Here is a 7,112-nt window from a genome sequence, read left to right on the forward strand (position 1 = left end):
AAGTCTTTGAACTTTCGGAAATTGCAATAAAATGTACAATCTAGATCTCTCTCTTTCTCTCTCCTTCCCCCTCCCTTTAGGAACACGGTTATAGTAATGCATACATCAAAATAAAGGCAGGAAATGTTTAAATTTAATTTAATTTTAGCGGCTGCAGGAGAGAATGTATGACGTGCTTAAGTTTATGGGTTCGAATCCTCCGGTATTTGAAGGTACTCAAATACGCCAGTCTCATGTCTGTGGACCTACTGGTACGTAAAAGGACTCCTGTAGGACGAAATTCTGGCACCTCGGCGTTTGCGGATACCATAGATGTAGTTAGTAGAACTAATAACATTATTATTATTATTATTATTATTATTATTATTATTATTATTATTATTATTATTATTATTATTATTGTTACCGTGTTTTAGCGGTAGGTAGAGGTGAAAGAAGGTGCGGGTGTGAATGGATCTCAAGCTACGAAATTATAGTGCATGTAAACTAAATTTAAAATTTAATAAGGTTATATTTTCTTTTCAAAATAAATAAGTAACAAGCATGGCAGGTACAGAATAGCAAGTCAAATAAGGTAGTTACAATATTTACAGGATTTGGGCTTCGCGCCCCGAATTCACAATGCTTGGGCAATCAGCTCAGTTTTACCCCAAACACAAGTTTTAACAGAGGGGCAGAAAACCCCATTCATACCGAGGAGCCCTTGCTCCAAATTACACTGAAAAGCCTCCTCGAGGCATACAACACTCAATTTTCAAAAGAGCCACTCGCTCTCAAATTTAAGCCTCTCCCAGGCCACACCAAACTCCACCTTCAAGCTGTCCTCAACGGACATAAACACAGGGGTAAAATACCCAATCTACTGAGGTCTATTAAACGAAAAGAATGTTAATTAAATGACCTCTAAAATAACAATTTGAGAGGAGGCGAACTTGCACTCCCAATACACTTTGATTAAGACCTACTTGGCGCTAGGCCGTTAATACAAGGGCTGATCCCATACTAAAGAGGTGACTTAAGAAGAGAACAATTTGTTTTACATTAACGAAGAATAGGTTGAGAAAAATAAGTTCACCTCAAAACAATATGAGTGGGAGCTCGAGAGGGTTAACACTCTCTATCCCAGAATGTCGCTTTACAAGAGAATAGATGAAAAGAGTAGTTACATTTTAGGAAAAGGTTACATAGTGGAACGCTTCGAACCCGCCCCGAAAGTTAAACTGCTGAGCTAGCAAAGAAAGAATTTATTAATCGGCCATTACCTTGTTGTTGACCGCTGCCGAAGAAAGAGGCGCTTCCCGCCTCCTGCTATGTACTAAATACACTGAAAGATGGAACAGAAGTGGCCCGGAGACCCTAAAATCAGCAGTTTAAATACTCTCGCAGAAGGTTCTAGGCGTTAGGGGAATGAAAACACCCGCCCACAATCACTTTATTGGCTAGGGTACAGAAACATATCCAAGTTGGGGGAAGATACATCGGATTGGTCAGAAATAACTCAAAGAAATTCGGGATTGGATAAATCTAAAACAAGGGGAAAAAGAGGGGTATGCAGCCAACTTAAACAATAACAGAAAGAAATTTAACAAGAAACAAACTTCGGAAATAAGAACTTCTCCAAAAAAAATAGTTCTATGACTCCGCACTAGGGTGCACTATGGTTGATCTTCAGTAGTGTCCTCTAGAAGAGAAAGTTCACACTTCTTAATACAAGCAAAACAAAAGTACGTCGAAAATGACACAGTTCACAAACTCAAAAATTTCCAGGTGGTGACATCTTCTGAGAAACTAGAAAATTAATAGGGTAAATAAAGTTCAGACTTCCTCCAGCAGAGGAGTTTCCACAGGCGCACATTTTAAATTACCGGAGTGGAGGTGTACCGCCCGGTACAGACCTCCCCCCCACAAGTTCCTCCAGGGGTGACACATGAAGTTAGTTTGAAACAAGTTCCAAGTTATGATGTGAATATGAAGATAGATTGCAGAAGCATTTATGAGATTTTCTTAATTTGGTTTGTTTCAGTTTCAAAATTTTGTTGTTGCAGGTGAAGTAAAGTCTTTCTGTTTGTAGTAGTTGAATTCTGAAGATAAACTTTTAATACTTAAAAGTGAAGAAAAATTTTGCAATGTCCACCAAATATTGCTGTTGAATTCCCATGAAACGGTATTAAGGTTGAACAGGAATGTCTATGTAGTTGATGTAGGCTAAGTTGGATGGCCAGACCGGCCGTTACAGCTTGCGTCCAAAGGAAGCCGCTCGGACCCCTGAAGTACCCTGAGATACCGCTCGCCCGCACTATGAGGGGAGCAGAGGTGTTGAAGCACGCCGCGCCCGCGGTGAACATATACAGGCTGCGGGCAAGTAGCAGGTCGTGCGCCGCACATCAGCCTTGGCCGGGAGGAGAGCTCCGGCTCGCCGTGCACATGTCGTCCTCGCTGGGGCCGAGGGGGCCCTTCCTCGAACCCAGTTGCGGCACGGCGCCGCGCGGCTGCGGGGGCACTGAAACATTAAAACTAGGCGGCAGAATTGTGTTGGACCATCATGTTTCTTTGAGGGCACAGGCTTGTAGAGAGATTGAGGGGCCAGCGGCGTGCAGATATCCATGGCATATCAACTAAGCCAGCCACTGTGTGTAGTGGAGCAGGAGACGGGAGCGTGGTAATGGCCGTGGCAAGGACAGGATGGCAGTTTAACAAATCGGGGGAGGTTTCACAGAAATGCTTACATATAAAATAAAATAGAAGGAGCAGAATGCCTTAAGAGTGGAACTCAAAAAAAAATATAACCTTCATATTCCTATCAAATTATATGAAGCAAGTTGACACAAAATTTACACCGGTTTCACCTAGGACAGGTGAACCCTAAATATCCTCTCGGTGGCTGGATTGCTTACTAACAATATAACCGGCGTAAGGAAATCGAGAATGACACACGGCCCATGGAATCTGGGGGCAAGCTTGCCCGCGGGAACAAAATTTTTGACCATAACCTGGTCACCTACCTTCAAAGGGGTGGGTCTCCGTCCACGATCATACCTTTCCCTAACCTTTTCATGAGACACTTTAAGATTGGCTTTAGCCTTCTTCCAAAGATCTTTAATGTTGTCCGGATCTATTGTCTCGGGTAGAATGTCACTCAGAGACCAGAGGTTAGAGAGCGGCGTGTTGGGAACAAACTTGAACATCAAAGAGGCTGGAGTAAACTTGTGAGATTCATGAACCGCCGAATTCAAAGCAAAAGCTATCCAATGCAGGAACGTGTCCCACCTGGAAGGATCTTCATGATGATAGGCAATAAGTGCGGACCTGAGATTACGGTTAACCCGTTCAGCCAGAGATGGTTGAGGGTAATAAGCAGAAGTAGTTACATGAGAGATGGACAAGTCAAAACAGAATTTACGAAATAAATTAGATGTAAAAGCCTTAGCATTATCAGATACCATATATTGGCACGGACCAAAAGAAGCAAAAATAGAATTTAGGCAAGTAATGGTGGACTGAGCGGTAGCCAGCTTAGTCGGAAATAACCAAGAAAATCTGGTAAAACCATCTACACACACAAAGATGAACTTGTTGGCATTTCCCTTCGACTGGGGGAAGGGTCCTACATAATCAATATACAGGCGTTCCATGGGGCGCGACGCTTGCTGAGAAGACAAGAGGCCTACCTTGGTGGACATGGTCGGTTTACTAAGCAAACAGGATTTACAAGCCTTTACTAGTTCACGGATTTCACCGTCCATACCTTTCCAGATGAACATATCACGAATCTTTTCACGAGTTTTAAAGATACCAAGATGCCCTCCTAATGGGGTCTCATGATAATACTTGAAGATCATAGGTACAAGAACCGCTGGAACAACAACTTTCATCATCTTATCATGCCTCGAAGGGCAACATAGAACCCCATTCCTCAGAACATAAGGGACAACATGTTCCCCAGAAGAAAGGGTTTCCATTATCGGAGCCAGCGTCGGATCTTCACGTTGGTATTTCTCGATATCCCTAAAAAGCACGGGAGCATCTGTTAGGATGGCATTAACCTCAGATAGTATGGACTCGGAAGGTGATGAACTGTCGACCGGTTCGTGGGTCTCGACGTCGTTAGAAAACATACGGCTGAGTCCATCAGCAACAACATTTTCGGTACCTCTGATATGTCTAACATCAAATTGGAAGGCAGAAATACGGATGGCCCAACGGGCTATACGACCAGTACGACGCGGTCTACCTAAGACCCAGCTTCAGGCTTGATTATCTGTCTCCAGGTCGAATTTGACGTGTTCCAGATAGAGACGGAACCTTTCTAAGGCGAATAAGACTGCCAAACCTTCAAGCTCATATATGGAGTACTTTGCTTCTTGAGCCGAGAGAGTCCTAGATGCATAGGCGATGGGGCGCCTCCCTAGTTCAGTCTCTTGGAGAAGGACTGCAGCTACCGCCGACGACGACGCGTCGGTTTGGACGATGAATTTCTTCGAGAAATCAGGCATAGCAAGTACAGGGGCATTACAGAGAGCTAATTTAAGGTCTTCAAAAGCGGCTTGTTGAGACGGTCCCCACTCGAATTTGATGCCTTTCCTACGAAGAAGGTTTAAGGGCGCCGCTCTATTAGCGAAGTTAGGAATAAACTTCCTGAATAAATTCACCATACCAATGAACCTGGCGATACCTTTAATGTCCTTGGGAGGTTTAAAATCACGGATGGCCTGTGTTCTAGAATGATCGACTGCTACACCATCGGGTGACACAATATGCCCTAGGAATGACATAGAGGGCTTAGCAAAGGCAACCTTGGACAACTTAACAGTTAACCCAGCCTTACGAAGGCGATCGAGAACTTCTCGCAGATGATCTAGATGTTCTTCAAAAGTCTCTGAAAATACGACGACATCATCCAAGTAGTGATATAAGTACTCGAATTTGATGTCGGAGAAGACCCTATCTAGTAGCCTAGTGAGCACAGCTGCCCCCGTGGGGAGCCCGAAAGGTACGCGGTTGTATTCATATAAATTCCAGTCCGTGTCAAACGCTGTAAGGTGTTTAGACTCTTCGGCAAGGGGAATTTGATTATAGGCCTGATTCAAGTCCAAGATGGTGAAGAACTTGGCCTTACGAAACCATGAAAAACAAGAATGAAGGTCAGGAAGGGGCACAGATTGCAACACCACCTTCCGATTGAGAGCCCTGTAATCAATGACAGGCCTGAAGCCTCCTTGGGGTTTCGGGACTAGAAAAATAGGCGATGAATACGCCGACTTAGAGGGCCTAATAATACCATCCTTCAACATCTGATCGATAATTTCTTTCAGAGCCTTCATTTTAGGTGGAGATAGCCTATAAGGTGGAAAACGGACAGGAATCGAATCCGTGACCTCAATTTTGTATTCAATAAGGTCAGTAACACCAAGAGTATCAGAGAACACCTCGGGAAACGACTGACACAGTTTGCGAATACTATCAGCCTGCTCCTCAGGTAGATGTCTAAGGTCTAACAACATCTCATCCTGGGTAGGCGAAATAGAAGAACATGATGCAGAATTACACTTTAATAGAGGGATATTACAATTAGAGGCAAATTTGAAAGTGCAAGACCTACTCTGAAGATCGAGCACAAGACCAGTGTGAGAAATAAAGTCAGCTCCCAATATAATGGGGCAAGACAGGTGCTTGGCCACAAACAGTTTGATTTTCCATGTAAATTTAAAAATACGAATTTTGACATATAAGGAACCGAGAATTTCTAATGGAGAGGAATTAGCCGAAACGTATTGGATCGCCGACAAACAATAGTTAGGAAGCTTACAAACGGATTTCAATTTTGAATACCAATCAGCCGAAATAATAGAACAAACACTACCTGAATCTAAGAGAGCTGTTATAGGCTCGTTATTTAACTCAATTTTGAGAAAGGGGACCGGTGCGGGGGAATCCGCCGCAATCCTAAGACACTCTTTGGGACCTTCAAAAGATGAATTTGAAAATTGCTCGTTCCCTGAATTTACAACCTGTTTACCAGGGGCTGAGTCTCGGGAAGATGGATTAGTCGACTCAGCCGAAGCCACTAGTCACTTTTTATTATTGGCATATGTGGAATTGCACCAGAAGTTGAGCAGGAGGGGGTGCTATTCGAATTGGGACAATTCTTGGCAATATGTGAGAAAGCCCCACATTTAAAACAGCCTTGTGATGACCCGGCTCCATTCCTTGTCCCACTTGACTTGATCAGTGGACACTTGTTGCGCAGATGGTCAGGCGACCCGCAAGCATAACATTTACGGGGATTGACTGGTCGGCGAGGTGGAGGTAGAGTGTTACTAAAGGAAGGCGGGGGTTCTTTCGCGACACGCAAAGAATCGGCGTATCTAACTCTTTCCGCTGAGACGGCCAATGCTTCAAGTTCAGAGAAAGTTTGCGGGCACGCCGCGAAACACAAATATGACCTATAGGGTGGTGAAATCCCTTCCACAATAGCTTGTACAATCTGATCCTCAGGGAAATGAAGAGCAAACACCCTAGTATAAAACTTAATATCTTGGAAGAAGTCTGCCAAGTTTTCATCCAAGCGCTGTACCCGATAATAGTACTTCTGAATAAGGGAGGACCTGGCCCTAGCAGGGATGAAGTTAGCTAGCAAGTGGGCATGGAAATCCTCAATAGATGATTGCTCGGCAATGGCTCTTACGATTTTATCAGAGAGAATACCAATAGCATACGGATAGATAATTTGCAAGATTTGACATGGAGAAAGAGAAAAAACAAGGGCATGATCCTGAAATTCCACTAGAAATCTTAAAAATGAAATTACGTCACTGGTGGTATTAACGGAAAACTTAGATATACCTCTGAGCAACATTGCCAATGGATGAGGCAAGCTACTAAACCCGGGTGACATAGTAGATAAAGGTTTCAATGGCAAAGAAGTTAATTCAGAACGGATGTTACTCAACGATGCACGGCGTTCAGACTCGTTGTCCAATGGGGCAGAGATAGTTTGAGCAGCGATGGTTTTCCTATTTACTTCTCCCTTAGCAGGTTCTTCCTCGCTACCTACATTCACTATGGTGGGCTGATCAGATTTGGGAGGAACTTCCCCAGTTAACAATTGAGTG

The sequence above is a fragment of the Anabrus simplex genome, chromosome X (assembly GCF_040414725.1).
Source record: "Anabrus simplex isolate iqAnaSimp1 chromosome X, ASM4041472v1, whole genome shotgun sequence".
NCBI lineage: Eukaryota > Metazoa > Arthropoda > Insecta > Orthoptera > Tettigoniidae > Anabrus > Anabrus simplex.